Source organism: Neophocaena asiaeorientalis, unplaced genomic scaffold (assembly GCF_003031525.2).
Source record: "Neophocaena asiaeorientalis asiaeorientalis breed wild unplaced genomic scaffold, Neophocaena_asiaeorientalis_V1.1 scaffold299, whole genome shotgun sequence".
Classification (NCBI taxonomy): Eukaryota; Metazoa; Chordata; class Mammalia; order Artiodactyla; family Phocoenidae; genus Neophocaena; species Neophocaena asiaeorientalis.
Genome location: NW_020172626.1, coordinates 2399378 through 2416678, shown reverse-complemented (window position 1 = coordinate 2416678; position 17301 = coordinate 2399378).

Below are 17301 nucleotides of genomic sequence, written 5' to 3'. Positions count from 1 at the left end.
TTAAGCTGCAAGTGGATCTGTTGAAAGAGGGGTGATGAGGGAAGGTTATGAAACTTGGTTCTTGAATGAGTCTAGGCAACTGAGCTTTATCAAAAACAATGGCATCCACTAAGTATCTGCCTTGTGTGGGTGCTGGGCCAGACGCTGGGGCTACAAAGGGGAACAAAGTAGCACCTCTGCTCTCAAAATAAGCTCATCTGGTTGTGGAGACACACAATTACGATATGCAGTAGCAGTAAGTTTGTTTGGAGTAAAGGAAGAGTGTGTAACCTGGTTGGGTTACAGAAAGCTGCTTAGAGGAGGAGCCTACACCCAGTCGTGAAAGATGAGTCAGTGGCAGCCAGGTGACGAAGTTAGGGGTATCTGTTTGGGAGATGAGAAGATTGTTCTAGTTGGAAGAGATAGTGTATGCACATAAACAGGTGGCAAAGCATCACGTGGTTGGGGAGCTAATTTATGTGACTAAACTACACTGTATAGTATTTGTGGGTTGAGGTCATAAGGATAAGAAGCATCTCATGGGAACACAAACTCACAGGAACCAGTGTGCTGTCGTCCAGCCACACGGGATGGATATACACGATTTAGCAACTGGAAAGCAGGTTGTGGTCCAGGACAGGACTAGTATTATTCTGTTGTCTCCTCAACAGCGCGTTTGTCCCTGACCATGATGGTAATTTTGCTCCCCTTTTTGTTTCTATCACTCCAGCCAATTACTTTACCCCCATTCAATACACCCTGAGGTTGTAGATTACTCATAGCTTCCGCTTACTCATCTTCTGTTTACTCAAAAGTTTTTGCATTCTCCTTATCATCACCTCTGCCCTCTCCCCGTAATCCTTCAGCTTCTGTTTTGCAACCACTGAGTAGCTCTCTAGGTGTCTCAGGTTCAGATCTCCTCATACAAGAGGATCTGACTGGTGTAATTAATCTTCTATATCCCTTTTGGAGAGCTCTCCCACCATCCTGTCCTATATGTTACTGACCAGCCCTTATGGTAACTGCTCTAGACCAGTCATCTGGGACCAGAAGGGTCCCAGGAAATTTTATCCGAAGGGTACCCCATTCGACAGAGGCAGTACACAGGGTAAGTATTCTGAGATGGCCTTTTCAGCACGGTAGGGGAGGGAACAAAGGAGCCAAAGGAGTCTCAAAGGTAGTAGAAGACAGAGTAACAGATATGAGAAATATTTAAGAAGAGGAATAGAACTTAGGGACCTATTAGGTCTTGAGGGATGGGATCAGGTGGAAAGGAAGAAGCCCAGTAGAGCTATAGATTTCTGGCTTGGGCATCTGGGTAGTTGCTGAATTGATAACCAGGATGAGGGAATACAGGAAATGGGGTACATAGAGTGGGTAAGGGAGGGACGATGCATTGTACTGTAGATGTGAGTCTGAAGTACCAGGGGACATCCAAAGAGAGATACCTGGTAAGCACTTAGATATGCAGAGCTGGGGCTAAATAGGCTATATTTTGTGCAGGTTAGTGTAAGCAAAAGGAAAGTTGGTTGGCACAGCTAACCAACCTGAGAAGGTTGAAGGTGAAGCCAGGTTTGTGAATAAGAATGAAGATTTGGATCCCATCAGTACAACCCCAAACATCTTTTTTTTTTGGTGGTGGGGGGTGGTCAGAGCCTCCACAGCAGACTAGCTCCTTCACATGGTGAAGGTTACGGGCAGCTGTGCGCTCATAACCAGCAGGGAAAGCTAGTTCTTCCAGCTTCAGTTTGGAAAATCCTAGGGGAAGGACTCCATGACTTGTACTGGCTCATTACCCATACCTTGGACCAGTGTCTGTGGTCAGGGAAACATGAGATTCTGTATTTGGCCCAGCTTTGGTCACATGCCCGCCTCTGTGGCCACAGTGGGTGAGATCTCTTCTCAGATGGAGAAGAGGCTCGGAGAAGGGTTTGGGACCAGTACTGATTCCTTCATAAATAGCTTTCCCTTCTTTCCAGTGTGTGTGAAATAGATTATAAATAAATCAGAGCTCTCTGCGGTAGCTCACTGGATGCCCCGGCCAACTCTGTGAAACCTGAATCTTCTCTATGTGTTTCTGGGAGACTTTCTGAGTATTTTTAAGTTATTTGCGAGTATTTTCATATGTCCAGGTTGTCACTTCAAGAAAAAGTAAAATTAATAACGTATATGGGAAAAGAATCTGAAAAAGAATAGATATATGTATAACTGAATCACTCTGCTATACACCTGAAACTAACACATTATAAATCAACTATACTCCTATATAAAATCAAAAACTTTTTAAAAAAAGAAAAAGTAAAGTTGACTAGTAGCAGGGAGGCTGGAATCCTAGAGAAAATGAGAAAAGATTTAAGTGCGGGTGTATCTTAACTCTGCCAGTGCTGAACTTCTGCACCCTCTCCCTTGCCAGTCTCCCTTGTTCACCAGTGCAGTGCACCCACTTAAATCTTGCTACCAATTTCCAGGCATTGTTGGAGCAGGAAAACTCATCAGTCTTTTCCCCCTTTTCCATTCTGGGGTGGGGGGGGCTTAAAAGGATATTTGGTTTTGTTGGGGAAAAAAGTTCCATGTTTGAAATATTGACTGTGAAAGTCTTAGTTCCAGCCGCACTGATGCTGGGCCTTTTGAAACGTTTGGAATTAAAGCGGAGAATGGAGGAGGGGCCTATATAAGTGTATTTACTTGTGTATGCAGGCAATATCTCTGGAAAAACACCCCCAAAATTAAAAAAAACAGTGACATTGGTTACCTCCCAAGAGGAGAACTTATGGGTAGCTGAGGAACTGGGGATAGGACCGGAAACATCACAATCTACCCTTTTATATCTTTGGACTTTTGAATTATTTGAATGTATTGCTTATTCAAAATATAAATAATAAAACGTCTTAATCAAAAGAAAAAACCTGAGTCTGTCTCATAGAATCTACTGGGCTAGTCTCCTAGAACAGAGGGGAGGTACATGCCCACTGGGAAAATGGTAAGTTGACCTGCACCCCAATCTACAGAGAAGCTTAAGAAGGCGGTCTGGGTTAGAGATTAGGATGTCACGGCCCTGAGGTTGCCATGAAAGCATTGGGTAAATGTACACAACCTTGGGGTGGGTACAAAGGAAGAGAATTGGCAAGGACGATTAAGAAAGCTTCATCAAGGGCTTCCCTGGTGGCGCAGTGGTTGAGAGTCCGGCTGCTGATGCAGGGGACACGGGTTCCTGCCCCAGTCCGGGAAGATCCCACATGCCGCGGAGCGGCTGAGCCCGTGAGCCATGGCCGCTGAGCCTGCGCATCCGGAGCCTGTGCTCCGCAACGGGAGAGGCCACAACAGTGAGAGGCCCGCGTACCGCCAAAAAAAAAAAAAAAAATTGCTGCAGGAGGGAAGAGGGCCAGTTCACCCTAACAACCCCTTGAGAAGATGAGGAGTTGGAGGCACCAGATGCTGCAGAGGTGGGTACTGCTCTGCTCTAAAACTGGGATTGGGGACTTCCCTGGTGGCACAGTGGTTAAGAATCTGCCTGCTGGGGGTGGTGGTGGGATGAATTGGGAGATTGGGATTGACATGTATACACTGATGTGTACAAAATGGATGACTAAAAAGAACCTGCTGTATAAAAAAATAAAAAAAAATCCGCCTGCCAATGCAGGGGACACAGGTTCGAGCCCTGGTCCGGGAGGATCCCACCTGCCGCGGGGCAACTAAGCCCGTGCACCACAACTACTGAAGCCCGCGCGCCCAGAGCCCGTGCTACGCAACAAGAGAAGCCACGTCAATGAGAAGCGTGAGCATCGCAACGAAGAGTAGCCCCCACTCGCCTCAACTAGAGAAAGCCTGCACACAGTATTGAAGACCCAACACAGCCATAAATAAATAAACAAATAAATAAATAAACACTTTTTTTAAAAAACTGGGATTGGTGAAAGCTTTTTTTTTTTTTTTTTGGCTTCACACGTAGCATGTGGGATCTTAGTTCCCTGACCAGGGATTGAACTCACACCTCCTGCATTGGAAGCGCAGTGTCTTAACCACCAGGTAAGTCCCCATAGTGAAAGCTTATTATGTGCAACAGACCCCAGTGCTACACAGCCAGCCAACCACCACCTCAAAAAAAGAGACTGAAGTTTATTCTTGGACGTGAAAGGTAGAAAAAAGTTACGCGGGGCTTCCCTGGTGGCGCAGTGGTTGAGAGTCCGCCTGCCGATGCAGGGGACGTGGGTTCGTGCCCCGGTCCGGGAAGATCCCACATGCCGCGGAGCGGCTGGGCCCGTGAGCCATGGCCACTGAGCCTGCGCGTCCGGAGCCCGTGCTCCGCAACGGGAGAGGCCACAGCAGTGAGAGGCCCGCGTACCGCAAAAAAAAAAAAAAAAAAAAAAAAAAAAAGTTACGCAAAAGTCAGAACAGTAGACCTCCATTCCCCTTTCCTCACCTGTCCCCAGAACAGCAGCTTCCAAATAGATGAATGCCAGGTAGAAGATTGGAAATTTCATCTCAAGAGAGAGAATGATCTAGAGAAAAAACCTGCACAAGCCCTGCTCACAAGACCCTAATCTCGTCAGAGACCTCACTTTGAACCATTGTTATAAAACCCCTCATCAAATCCTCCCAGGTTGGGGGGAAGAAAAAAAGTAAAAACCTGCACATACAGTTATATGTGGGTTCTCCAACACAATGGCCATATCTCCCTACAATTTGACAAATCTTCTCATACACTCACCCACATATACAGTTTCCAATCAGTATCTCTTAGTATAAACAGAAATCAAACATCAGAAATGATGGAGCAAAACAAGCAAAAGTAAAGAAAAAAGTCAATGTAGAGAAAATTTTTTTTAATTATTAGTATCTTTAGAGAGATAAGGGAAAGTATTATAATTTATAAAATAAGAAAGATTACTATGAAAAGTAACTGTGAAAAAGTCTTGGAAAATAAAAATATATAACCAAAATAAATAGAATGGTTGGAAAACAAAGTTGAAAAGAAAACAACAACAAAGATGGAAAAGAGAAGAAAAAAGAAGACTTTAAAAGGAAACCAGGAGGTACAAAATCAAATAGGGGTCCAGAAAAAAAAGAACTGAAAATAGGCAGAAATTATCAAAGAAGAAATACACGAAGATTTCCCAGAACTGAAGGACATGAGTCTTTCCATTGAAAGGGTCTACTTAGTGCTCAACAGTGTAAAAAAAGATAAAACAATCCATACCAAGTCATACCATTTCAAAATTTCAGAATATCAGAAATAAAGAGAAGCCCTTAGAAGCTTTCAGGCTATGGGTGTGGCGGTAGGATTGGTGGTTAGAATCACTTAGAAGGGAACATGACTCAAAATGGCACTGACCCGTGAGCCATGGCCGCTGAGCCTGCACATCCAGAACCTGTGCTCCGCAATGGGAGAGGCCACAGCAGTGAGAGGCCCGTGTACCGCAAAAAGAAAGAAAATGGCACTGGCTTTTTAAATGTAACAAGGGGTTTTAGGACATAATGCCTTCAACTGTCTGAGGGAAAAATTATTTGTGTCCTAGAAGTTTACAACCAACCGAATTATCAGTCATGTGTCCAGGTAAGGACTCAAAAAGTGTATCTGCCATGCACCTCTCTTTAGGGAACTGCTGGATAATGCACTCCAGAGAAACAAGAAAAAGGAAGGCCCACAGGTGCAACAGCAAATCCAATACAGAAAATTGTCAAGAGTGAGTTCTAAGGGAATTCCCTGGTGGTCCAGTGGGGAGGACTTCACACTTTCACTGCCAAGGGCCCAGGTTCAATCCCTCGTTGGGGAAATAAGATCCCACAAGCTGCACAGCACGGCCAAAAACAAAAAAAGTGAGTTCTAAGACAAAGGGGTCTCCAAAGCCTGCTCCATATTGGAGTAAGAGGAAGCGGAGGCTTCAGAGAGCGATCTCCAGGGTGGAGGAAATGAAACATTATCTGGGATGGTTGAGGCTTTGGGGAAAAAAAACTGCTGGTAGTCAGACAACAACTCTAGTTGAGCAACTGAAACGACAATCAGTTAATAGAAAACTATACTGGTGGCGGAGGGGGGAAATGAGGCAATCATTGATTCCAAAAAATAAGAATGATGCTAGGAAAGAAATAAGTATGAAATACTATCTGCCTCTTCAATTTTACATAGGCAATAACGTAAACACTGATTAAAAATTGCATTACAGGATAATGGAGGAAAGGAAATGGGAGGTCGAGAATGCTAAATCATCACCTGTGATAACAGAATGTCAATTCTATTACCCATTTCTTCCTTTTAGTGAGACCAACATCTATTCTAATGGCATCTGATGCAGCCCATGCTTTTAACATTTTCCCAAGGGTTGAAGAAAATTTTTCACTGAAAGAAGCTCTCTGGTTTTATACCACAGAAGTGTTCCCAGCCTACTTCGTGGAAGTAGATTAATCCTGCTTCTTTCCCCTGCTTCAGTTTTCAAAAATGGTGAACATGCTGACCACAAATGGTGTATCTCAAGATTTTATAACTAAACCTGAAACCCTAAGGAATATTGTTAACCATCCATTCTCTTGGTGCAAAACTATGGCCTTGAGCCACTTCCATCACTATCAAGTGGGGTACTTACTACAAATAAGCAAATTTCTGGTCCCTAACCAGATGTGCTGAATCAGAATTCCTGAAAAGGACCAAGGAATATCATTTTTCCCATTGACCCAGATAGTTCTTTATTCACACGAACAGAATTATAATTTAGTATTATGTTGTTGGTTTTTATTTTATCAAAGGTCAGTGTGAGATCCACACATATAAAATTTCTACCCGTTTGTTTTTCTTTTAATGCTATTGAGGGCATTGTGTATTTTATTATTCAGTGTTCTTCAGTGTTCATGGAACGAAATCTCCTTCAGATTTCAGAGCTAGAAAAAAGTTTTTCTCTCCTATATGAACTGGTCTATTTCCTTTATGAGACTAGGGCTTGTCAAATTGGACTATTAGAATCACCTGGGGAACTTTGAAAACATGCACAGCTTCCCAGACCCCAAGCCAGACACACTCACCAGCATCTCCAGGTTAGGGAGGTTCCATGTGATGCTGATAATTAACCACGTTTCATACACTCTGCACGGGACAAACATCTAGTTAATTCAACATGTTCACATTTTGCCTTGACTTCCTGGAAGCTAGTCTTATAGCAATTTTTCTTGGAATCCAATTTTTAATATAATCATTGTCCTTTTCTTCCCCCATTTTATTACTTGTCTTATTTAGTATGTTTTTAAAGAATTTCAACTTCAGAGGAAATAATTTCTAATAATACTGTCCTTTGGACCAGCACATTCCTTGCAATAGCATTGAAGCCTAAAATAAATTCGTTATTAGGATTAAAGAGTGAAAGAATGTTGTGAGCTTTTAAAAGTTTCATCATCCAGAGTTTATGGAGGATTCGTGGGAAATTACTGTTAGAAAAGTGCTCTGAAAACCACTGTTATTAAATGCTATATATATAAAATTAAGATCCTGATCGCCTTTATAGTCCCTTCGCTACAGCCACCCCCAAGACTAAATTCGTTGCTCTTCTTTCTTCTAATTCACCACCTCAAAGAGCTAATCCATTTTAGTCGTGTTAACCATCATCACCAAATGTATACTTGAGCTTGAATCTTTTGCTGTCTGCAGGGACTCTTCATGTAGCTATCTCCCAAAGTCCAGACGTCAATGTGAAGAAACTCAGTATATCTAAAACTGAACTCTTCTGCTTACTCCACAATCCCATATTCCTGATTACCTCTCCTTCCCAACTCACCATTTGGATAAGTAGCATCACCATTCCCCCCATGTGCCCAGCTGAATCTGTCCTTGGTCACTCCTATTTCTTTCAAGCCCCACACCATTTAGCAAGGCAATATTTATGATATAGTTTGAGGATGTAGATGCGATCTGAAGACCAAAGAAAATGCTGGTGGGTATGAGAGATGCCCAGGAGTGATAAGCTGCCTAGGAAATGAAAGGGGCTTGCTTCACAGGAACGAAACCTATCGTTTCTCTCACATAGTCTCAGGGATTTATCCCTTTCTCTTTTCTTCCCTGGCCTAGCGCTCATTTCCTGAGTTAAACTACTAATTGATTTCCCAGTATGTGGCCTATTCCTGTTTCCATTCATCATGGTGGTGGTAGTGATGCTTTAGTAATATTATTTGTCCGATCAATTCCTCATCTACAGAAAAAGAATGATAATGGTACCTAACTCAATGAGTTGTTGTATTAAATGTTCTTTGTGTTTATCACAGTGCTTGGCACCCAATAAATATTAGTTGCTATTATTTTGTCGTTGTTGTTAACAGAACACATTCACATATTCCCTTATGATTATTTCACTTGGACTTAACACCAATTAAGCTCCATAAAGCACCATATTTACTTTTTAGTAAAATCTTACCATAACTTTTAAAAATTCACATTCTTCATCTTGGGAGTTAACATTTAATAATTGTAAAATCTTAAACAAGTTATTTTACTGAGACTCTGCTTCCTTATTTGAAGTAGGGAAAACATTATGCTCCTGCTTGATATGAGATTAAAATTAATAATGTGTATATCAACGGTGTTTGGGGGACCGCAAATAACCGTACACATTTTAACTGTTTTCACTCATGCTGTAAGGTTTGTCTTTGAGCACAAGGGCTGATGCAAACAAGGAAACAGCTCCAAAGAATCCTTGGCCACCACCCCAAGACCTTGGTTCTACTAGGCACCGAGCCATACACCATTTTTCTGATGGCTACAAGACATCACGTCAGCTCCACCAGTCACAAACTCCCTGAGGTATAAGACCTTCTAATTTTAGAAGCAGTTGAGCAAAGCATTTTGCACAGAACCATGCTCTCATCATTTCATTCTCCTCAGGTGAAAGTGATCTACTGGGTGACCTCCCTGGCAGAGGTGAGTCTCCAGTTACTTTGCTAAGCATACCCCCAACCTGCTGCTGCTGTGTCCTCGTGTACCCATCTCCCCAGGATCCACCTACCTATCGCCATTTTCCTGTCTGTTCATGAGAACTAAGACCCTCTTGCAGGCGAAACAAATTCAGAGTAGGACCACTCCTCTATCTGTGTCTGCTGAGTTTAGTTCAGAAATCCATCCTACTACACATCTTCAGAGTCCTTGGCTGTTGCCTGAAATACAAGCCACCTCTTCTATCCCATCCATCTAGTCTTCTCATTCACTCACGGTCATACTACTGTTGGATTTTTCTCCCCTGACCCAATCACCTCCTGCTGTTCCTCTACCTTTAGAACCTTCTCACCATGTTCCCTGGGGCACCTATGTTGGTTCACATTCTTATTTGCCCAACACCCCTTCCTCTGCACCTTCTAATAATAGACTCACTTACTCTACCCATGGGAAATGCATGTGACCAAGATAGGCCACGTGACCCAGAAATGATCATACAACCAAGCCAGCTTTGTCTAGGTCTTCCTTTGGGATTGTTCTGATAAAACTTGCAAGTGACAATGTTCTCTGCCATGTAAATAAAGTCCATTGACTATAGAGAAAAATGAAGCCAACCTGAAACAAAAGACAGAAAAAAGATACATTGAGAGAGAGTCCTGATGAGGTCAGGTACCTGGTTCTAGCTCCCAAGGTCCACAGAGCGTCCCAGTTCCCCAAAGCTTTTCTTTTGAATCTGCTGAATCTTGTGAATCTTCTTTTCAGTCCCTTGCAACTAGGAGAGTTATAATAAGATAACCCACTCCAGTATAAAGAAACCCCCTACATCCTCCAACCCTGCACCAAGCATGCCCTTAACCAGCTGCTTAAACTGTGTCCTAGCCCTCCCCTCAAACCACCAAGCCCCTTTAGTGGGGCTGACAGTCTCCTGTCCAAACCCCTCCAGGGCCACCCTGTTCCTGTGGCCATCTTTCCCTCCACCCTTGTGGCTGTCACTCCCTTCTCATTCCTTCAAAGCAGGATTGTGCCTCACTGTCTTCCTGGCACTGCCCTTCCTGATCTCATCACAGCGGGGAAGAACCTCCACTCAGGTCCATGACTGCTTTGTCTCTGCTGACCTTGCCTTGTCCCTCCTTCGTTTCCGTGTGAAAAGAGGTGTCCCCTCCTATGTAAAGTTAATCCTCTACCTATGTTCTGGAGGATCCAAACCTTCAAGACCTCAGTCCATCAATTTTCCCACCTCTCCCCATCTCCCCAGTGTCTTCAACCTCTTCCTCTTTTCCCTTTTCTCGTATCTAAACACGATCAACTGTCACATTCAACAGCAAACACAAAACATACCTTAACTCCCTGATTCCTCTTTAGTGACCTACCCTGCTCTCTCCTCTCCTTTGAAGCTAAACTTCTTGAATTCACTTCCTGCCTCCATTTTTACACTTTGCATTCACCACTTTCTGAAACTGATCTCTCATCTATCAGAGAAGCATTAACTCAGGCCCTTGGTGTGCTAAACAAAGTGAGACTAAATAAAGTTAACTAAGTTATAGTTTAAATAAGGATAGACACTCCATCTTGGGTTCCTTAAGCTTCTAGAGGTCAGAAGATCACAGTCCTGCCCCTAGGGGGACCCAAGAGTGATCTGGCTGGGTCACAGCCTTTTCATTACCAGTTGGCTCTCCCTCCAAGGGTGACGTGTCCTCTCTTGACAATCTTTCCTAAGAGTAACAACACTGCATTATAAATTTGGCTTATAGTTTCCATAGCATTAAAATTTATACTCAAGAAAATTATATCATTTCCAACTATTAAAGCAACGATTTCGCTTCCTCATAGAAATATAATTTCTTCCTCACGAGACGAGCGCCATTTTATATTCTTAAAATTTACTATAAATGATTTAACAATAGCATGTAAACAGATAAATGACCCGTTTTTGTTTTGTTTTGTTTTGTCTTAATGGGCTTTGTGTTTCCATCAGAGCAGGAACCAGTCTCTTCAATGGATCAGGTTGAGAATCATTGCTCTCTGGAAGTTCAGGGTCATCCTGGTAAGTGAAGCTCCTGGAGTACTATTTATACTGAAACAGAATGGGTTTGTCAGACAAACAGGTTGCCAGCCCTGGGACTTTGGGCAAATTACTTAACCTCTCTGAGCCTCAGTTTCCCCATTTTTAAATTAGAATAACAACTATTCATAGGGTTTCTGTGAAAACTAAATGATGTAACTTATTTGAAAGCAAAATATCAATACCTGGAACACAGTAGTCATACAACAAACATTAGTTTCTTCTTTTCCATTCTTTTGTCCCCTGGAGCTGTTGAAATCCAACAGTCCCGTTTTAGTTCTTCCTTTTATTACGCATATGCTCGTTGTACTTACTTTCGCATCATCTCAGAACTGTTTTTTCCCTTTTCGTATATGTCTTATGCGACCAACTAGAAATAACCTCTTTGGGGGCAAAGATTGTCTCTCCGTTTCTTTTATATTTCTCATAATTACAGCAACCCTATGCCACAGATTTTCCTGGATAGACCCAATTTCAAACAGTCTGCTTTTCGTCCTTTTTTAAACTATTAAAAATATCCTGAGAATCCCAACATTTCGGGATCCAAGCTACATTTGCGGAAACATCACTTACCCACAAGACAGTGTCTGTACACATAGGAGCCAGCACCACACTGGACACACAATAGCCTCCAGAGCTGGACACACCTGAGCAAACAGTCTGCTTAAGAGAGAACTCCAGAGCCCTGAGGGTCTCCTTAGACCACTTTCCCCACCACCATGACCCACCTTCAGAGGATTTAACGGCAGTCCTCCCTCCCTATAAGCTTCTGAAGCAGCCCATCCTAAAAAGGAAGCTAAAATTAGAATTGATTCCCCACTTTCCCTAAAAGACCATCTGCATAGTTGTCCCATGCGGCAGGACCCTTTCCACCTTAGTCTCCTTGGAGGCGAACCTCCAGGTCATCCACCATCACCACATTCTCTCCCCCTCGTGGCTCTTCCTCCCCTGATTTGACTTAAGCTAACCTCCCCCCACCCTTCCACTGCATCCCCTAGAACCCCAGCTGTGTCATCGACCAAGCCCTCCACAGCCTCCACCCTTTTCTGCATAGTTTCTTCACCCTCTTGCACCTGGGGCCGCTCTCAGTGGAAACTGAAACCTGCCTCCCCCGGAGCATCACGAGGCAGCTGCTCTCCCGCCCACCTCAGCACGCAGCAGAGCCCAGCGGGGGAGTGGGTGTGCCCATGCCCCTCCCTGCTGCCGACAGAGAGCTCTCCCCCCTCCCCCCAAAACCCGCGCTCTTCTGGAAGCCCATGCCCTCCAACTACACCACCCACTCACTACCCGCGGCCCCGCGACCGTCACCCGCTCACCGGGCTCCTGACCCCTCTTCATCCTCTTCACTCGTGCCGGATGTCTGCGCCCGCGCCCTTCCCCTTCTGCTCCCTGAGTCCCTCCGGGCGACAGACCATCCATAAAGCGCGTGGAGGGCGCTCTCCCCTCCTACTGCCTCGACGACTCCTTGCTTCCAACGTGCGCCCTCCATCACGCCCTTCCCGTCTCATGGCCGAGGACCGCACGACCTCAGGACTCATCCACAGCACCCCACCCTCTGACCACTTGCTCTTTGGCCAACTAGCCCCACTCCAACCATCTTCCACCCCGTGGGCGTCCCCAATTCCGAGGCCCCAGCACTCTGTATCTGAGGATACAGAACTGGCAAGGAACAGATGGCACCCTCGGAAGGGCTGAGCTGGAGAGAATTTCATGAAAGGCCTATGGACAGAGGAGCGGGCCGGCTGAGAGAACCAAGCAGAGATAGGGGAGCTCCCGGGCAGCCCAAAGACGCAGGGGAGAGAAAGAGGTACTGAGCCCAGCAAGAGCGGGAACGTGAGAGAAAGGCTGACAGGGGCTGTGGCCACCAGAGAACACAGGCCCGGCCAGAACCATTATAAGGCCAGGAGGGATCAAGGGAGAATAAACCCCCAAAACTCGCTTCTGGTTTTTGGCCAGTGCCTTCCATTGGCTGAAGTCAGAGGGCCAGGGAGCTTCAGTGATGTGATCTGAAGAGGTCTGCCTTTCACAGCAAAACAGGGTGGATTGCGGGTGGAGGGTGACCAGGTAGGAGAAGCACAGCCACCTCCTCACAGCCCTGGCCTATTCTGCAATTCCCCTCAACATCCTTGCCCCTCTGTCATGCTGGCCTGGCAGACCCCAACTCTCTGCCTTCTCCAGAGCTGTATCCAAGCAGGGGGATGGGACCGAAGATAATTATGGGGCTCTGCTTACTAGTCTCACTTTAAATGCAGGTCCTCAAGGAGGAAGCACTGCTGTCTGATGACACTCCTCTAATCCATTCACCCTCCCACAGTTTTACCCCTTTTTCTCCTCAGTCTCCAGTATACTATCCCCACTCCTGATGATTTCATATGTTACTGAGAAAATGGAAACAACAAGAACACAACTTCATCTAGCCATTCTTAACCTATCCACAAACTCTGCTCTCCTCTGGTTACTGTGGGAACCCCATCCCTGTTACGGTGGGTGCCTGTACTTGTATACAAGGTGCCATCACCTCTTACAGACCTGCAGGTATCTCCTGCAGAAGAAACTTCTTGCTCTAATGGGTCATTCTCTCTGCGTGCAAACATAAAATAGATCATATCCATGGGGAAGGACGGGTTGGGAGTTTGGGATTAGTGGACACAAAGTATTATATACAGAATGGATAAACAACAAGGTCCTACTGTATAGCACAGGGAACTATATTCAATATCCTGTGATAAACCATAATGGAAAAGAATATGAAAAAGAATATACATGTATAACTGAATCACTTTGCTGTACAGCAGAAATTAACACAACATTGTAAATCAACTATACTTCAATAAAATTGTTTAAAATGGATCATATCCAAAAAGGAAACAAAAACTTTCCCTAGACCCTTCAGCCCCTCTCTAACTACTTGCCCATTTCTGTCTCATCTTATAGGAAAAACTCCTCAAATGAGTTGCTTATACACATGCCTCCATGTTTCCACCTCCCACTCTCTCGAAACCCACTCCAATCAGCTATTTATTCCTATCATTCCGAAGAAAACACTCTCTTGAAGGTCACTAATGATCTTCATAGTAAGCTAGGGTCCTAGCAGGAGCAAATGGCACATTCAAAGTGGGTAATTTGAGGAAATTTTCACAAAAGGACTCTTCAGAAGCCACAAGGGATACTGGCTGTAACCATGGAGTGATTCAAGGGGCCAGAGGAAGGAGCAGGTAGGTAACTGAGCCCGAGAGAGAGAGCGGTGGGAGAGGACCTCCTGGCAAAAGCTGTGACTTTCTCTGGAAGATGGCAAGAGTGCATGGCGGGAGCCCCCAGCCCCTGACTAAGCAGAGCAGTACTACAAGGACCCACCATTCTACCCAGTGTGCTGGAGCACCCTGCTGGGCTGGCCGAGATGTTCTCAGGCTGCACCTCAGCGTGAGGTCTTCCTGACGGGTCCTCCCTCCTTCCTTTCACAGGTGTCAGACAGGTTTCGTGGTCTGCAGCCTTTCCCTACTGACTCCTCTCCCATTTATTTTTCACAAACGTTATTGATGACGAATCCCTTACGATTCTAACTCTGTCTTGGCATCTGTTTCCTGGATAACCCACATGCCACAAACTCACATCCTCTGAATTGCCAAGTCCAACGGTCATCCCAAGTCCTACAGCTGTCCAGAGTATGGTAGGTTTCGTGCAACTAAAAGAACACCAGTGGGGGTATTTTCTCACAAAAGAGTGAAAAATAATTAAATTTAAAGTTTGAAAGAGTCCATTTCAGTTTAAAAACTCACTTTAGTGGAACAATTAATTTCCAAATGACCTAGAATATTTCTATGTCACCCTTCACCAAACAAGTCTTGAAAATACCCATCACATTGGTAATGACTTGTTTATTGTCTTCCATTCCAGGTATATGAGTTTCAAGAACAAAAACTAAGTCTTTCTTTGGGGAAAAATAAAAATGTTCTAAAGTTAGATTATGGTGGTGGTTGCCCAATTTTGTAAATATACTAAAAATCATCAAATTGTACTCTTGAAATAGGTGAACTATGTGATATAAATTATATCTCATTAAAGCTATTTTTTTAAATGCAATTGAGTCATTAGAGATGGCCACAGAAGTCAGTAAAGGTTTCAGTGAAGTCACCTGTGAATGAGATTTGAAGGAACAGTAGGCGTGGGATGTGTAGATGAGGGGAGAGGAGGAAACATCCCAGACAGAAGCAGCAGCAAGCACAAAGCCAGGGAGAGCGTGGGAAGAGAGCAGACTATCGTGTGTATAGAGTGGGAAGCCAGTAGTGCTGGTACTAAGAGATTGGGGCCTATAGAGGAAGGGTTTGAGCATGTCTGGGTAAGCAGAAGCCAAACCATAAAGCACTATTTAGTCATGCTAGCTTCCCATAAAGGAAAAGGGAAACCACCAAAAAAAATTGAAAAATTTTGTTAGAAGCATCATTCTAATATGAAATTGGAAGGTGATTTGGAGGTAGGTAAAACTAGTAATTGTTTGATCAGAAAGTAGGAAAATAATAATAACTAACATTTGGGACCTCCCTGGTAATCCAGCAGTTAGGACTCCTTGCTTCCACTGCAGGGGGCACCGGCTCAATCCCTGGTCAGGGAACTAAGATCCCGCAAGCAGCGTGGCCAAAAAGAAAAAATAATAACAATAATAGCTAACATTTATACCTAACTCTCTACTAAGCACTTTCCTTGAATCATCTCATTTAATTGCTAAAGTAGGCTATAGGTACTACAATTATCTCCTTTTTATTGATGATATGGTTTGCTCCCTCACCACTTCAAGTCTTTAGGCAAATGCAATTTCCCACACTTTCCCTATTCCCCTTGCTTTATTTTTCTCCAGGACCCTCATCTCAATTTAAGACATGTTTCACTTTTCAAATCTTGTGTAAAGATCCTCTTCCCATACTAAAATGAAAGCCCATAAGAATAGGTTCAATTGTACTTTTCCTTCATTTCTATATCCCCAGTGCTTAGCATATGGTAGCTGCCCAATAAATAGTTTTTTGAATGCATGAATACATAAATAAATGAAGAAATCGAATCTCATGGAGATAAGTAACCATGATCATACAGATAATGAGTGACAGAATTCTGACTTATAAACCCATGTTCTTAAACCACTAAGGCATTCACCAGACTTGTAATATTGTAGGTGAGCAGTGAGTCCCCTCCTGAGGGTGCAGCAGTGGGAAAGGGAAGGGGGGACTCAATGGCCTTGGGTTTCTTTGGTAATAGTTTGGATATGGAAGGATGCTGAAAGAGATCAGTCCAGGATGACTCTGGTTTCTAGATTTGGCAAATGGGTAAACAGTGGTACAATTCATCTGGAGAAAGAATACAGGGAGTCTTGGTTTGGGCAGAAATATGAAAGAGGAAGACATGTCTAATCCACAAACTTTTAAAAATCATCTCCCTAGATTACCAAAAAGTGTCGTTAATAATAAATATGAAGCCAGTAAACCCAAACTTATGAACTTACTTCAGTCGCATGCCCGTTGGGGGATGGGTAGGTGAGACCAAATAGGAATTGTTCCTTTTTGAAAGCTAGTTCAAGGCTACAAAGAACAGGAAACAAGTCCTCAGGCGTGTTTAAAATAACTCTGAAGTTAACTTTTAAGGCAGCTGCTAAAACCGAAGAATGCCCCTACCCTTATGTAGTTAAGCTGTACTCATACGTTTAGGTTATTTTGCTGGTGGCAGTGGCTTTCAAGAAGTGACAATCAATGTGGAAGCAGGCACTGACACCCAAGGCCAGGGTGGCACAGAGGGCGGAAAGCACGCTTGCACCCGTGCACGCCGTAGCACGTGGCGGCCCTCTGACCGCGGCGCGGACTCAGTCTGTTTAGTAACCGCAGGAAGCTCGCGCCTCAAACGACTCCCAACCCCAGCCCCGGAGCGGAGCAGGGGAGGCGTCGCTCAGGTTTCTTACACTCGCCCGGCCCCGGGCGGACGGCCTCCGCTCCCTAGGCGGCGCTGTGGGCTCGCAGGGGCGGCCGCGACACGAGAGAGCGCCGTCTCCCCAGTGCGCATGCTCGCCTCCTCTGTGGGCTTGCCTTTTTTTTTTTTTTTTTTTTTTTTTCCGGGCGGCCCGGCGGCTGCGTACTGGCTGTGGGATGGGAAGTGAAGCCCCAGCGAGCGGCAGCGGCGGGGCTGTGAGGAGCAGCCAGGGGGAGGCGGCGGCGGCGGCGGCGGCGAGGAGCAGCAGCGGCGGCAGGATGTTAGGGCAGCAGCAACAGCAACTCTACTCGTCGGCCGCGCTCCTGACCGGGGAGCGGAGCCGGCTCCTCACCTGCTATGTGCAGGACTACCTCGAGTGCGTGGAGTCGTTGCCCCTGCGGAG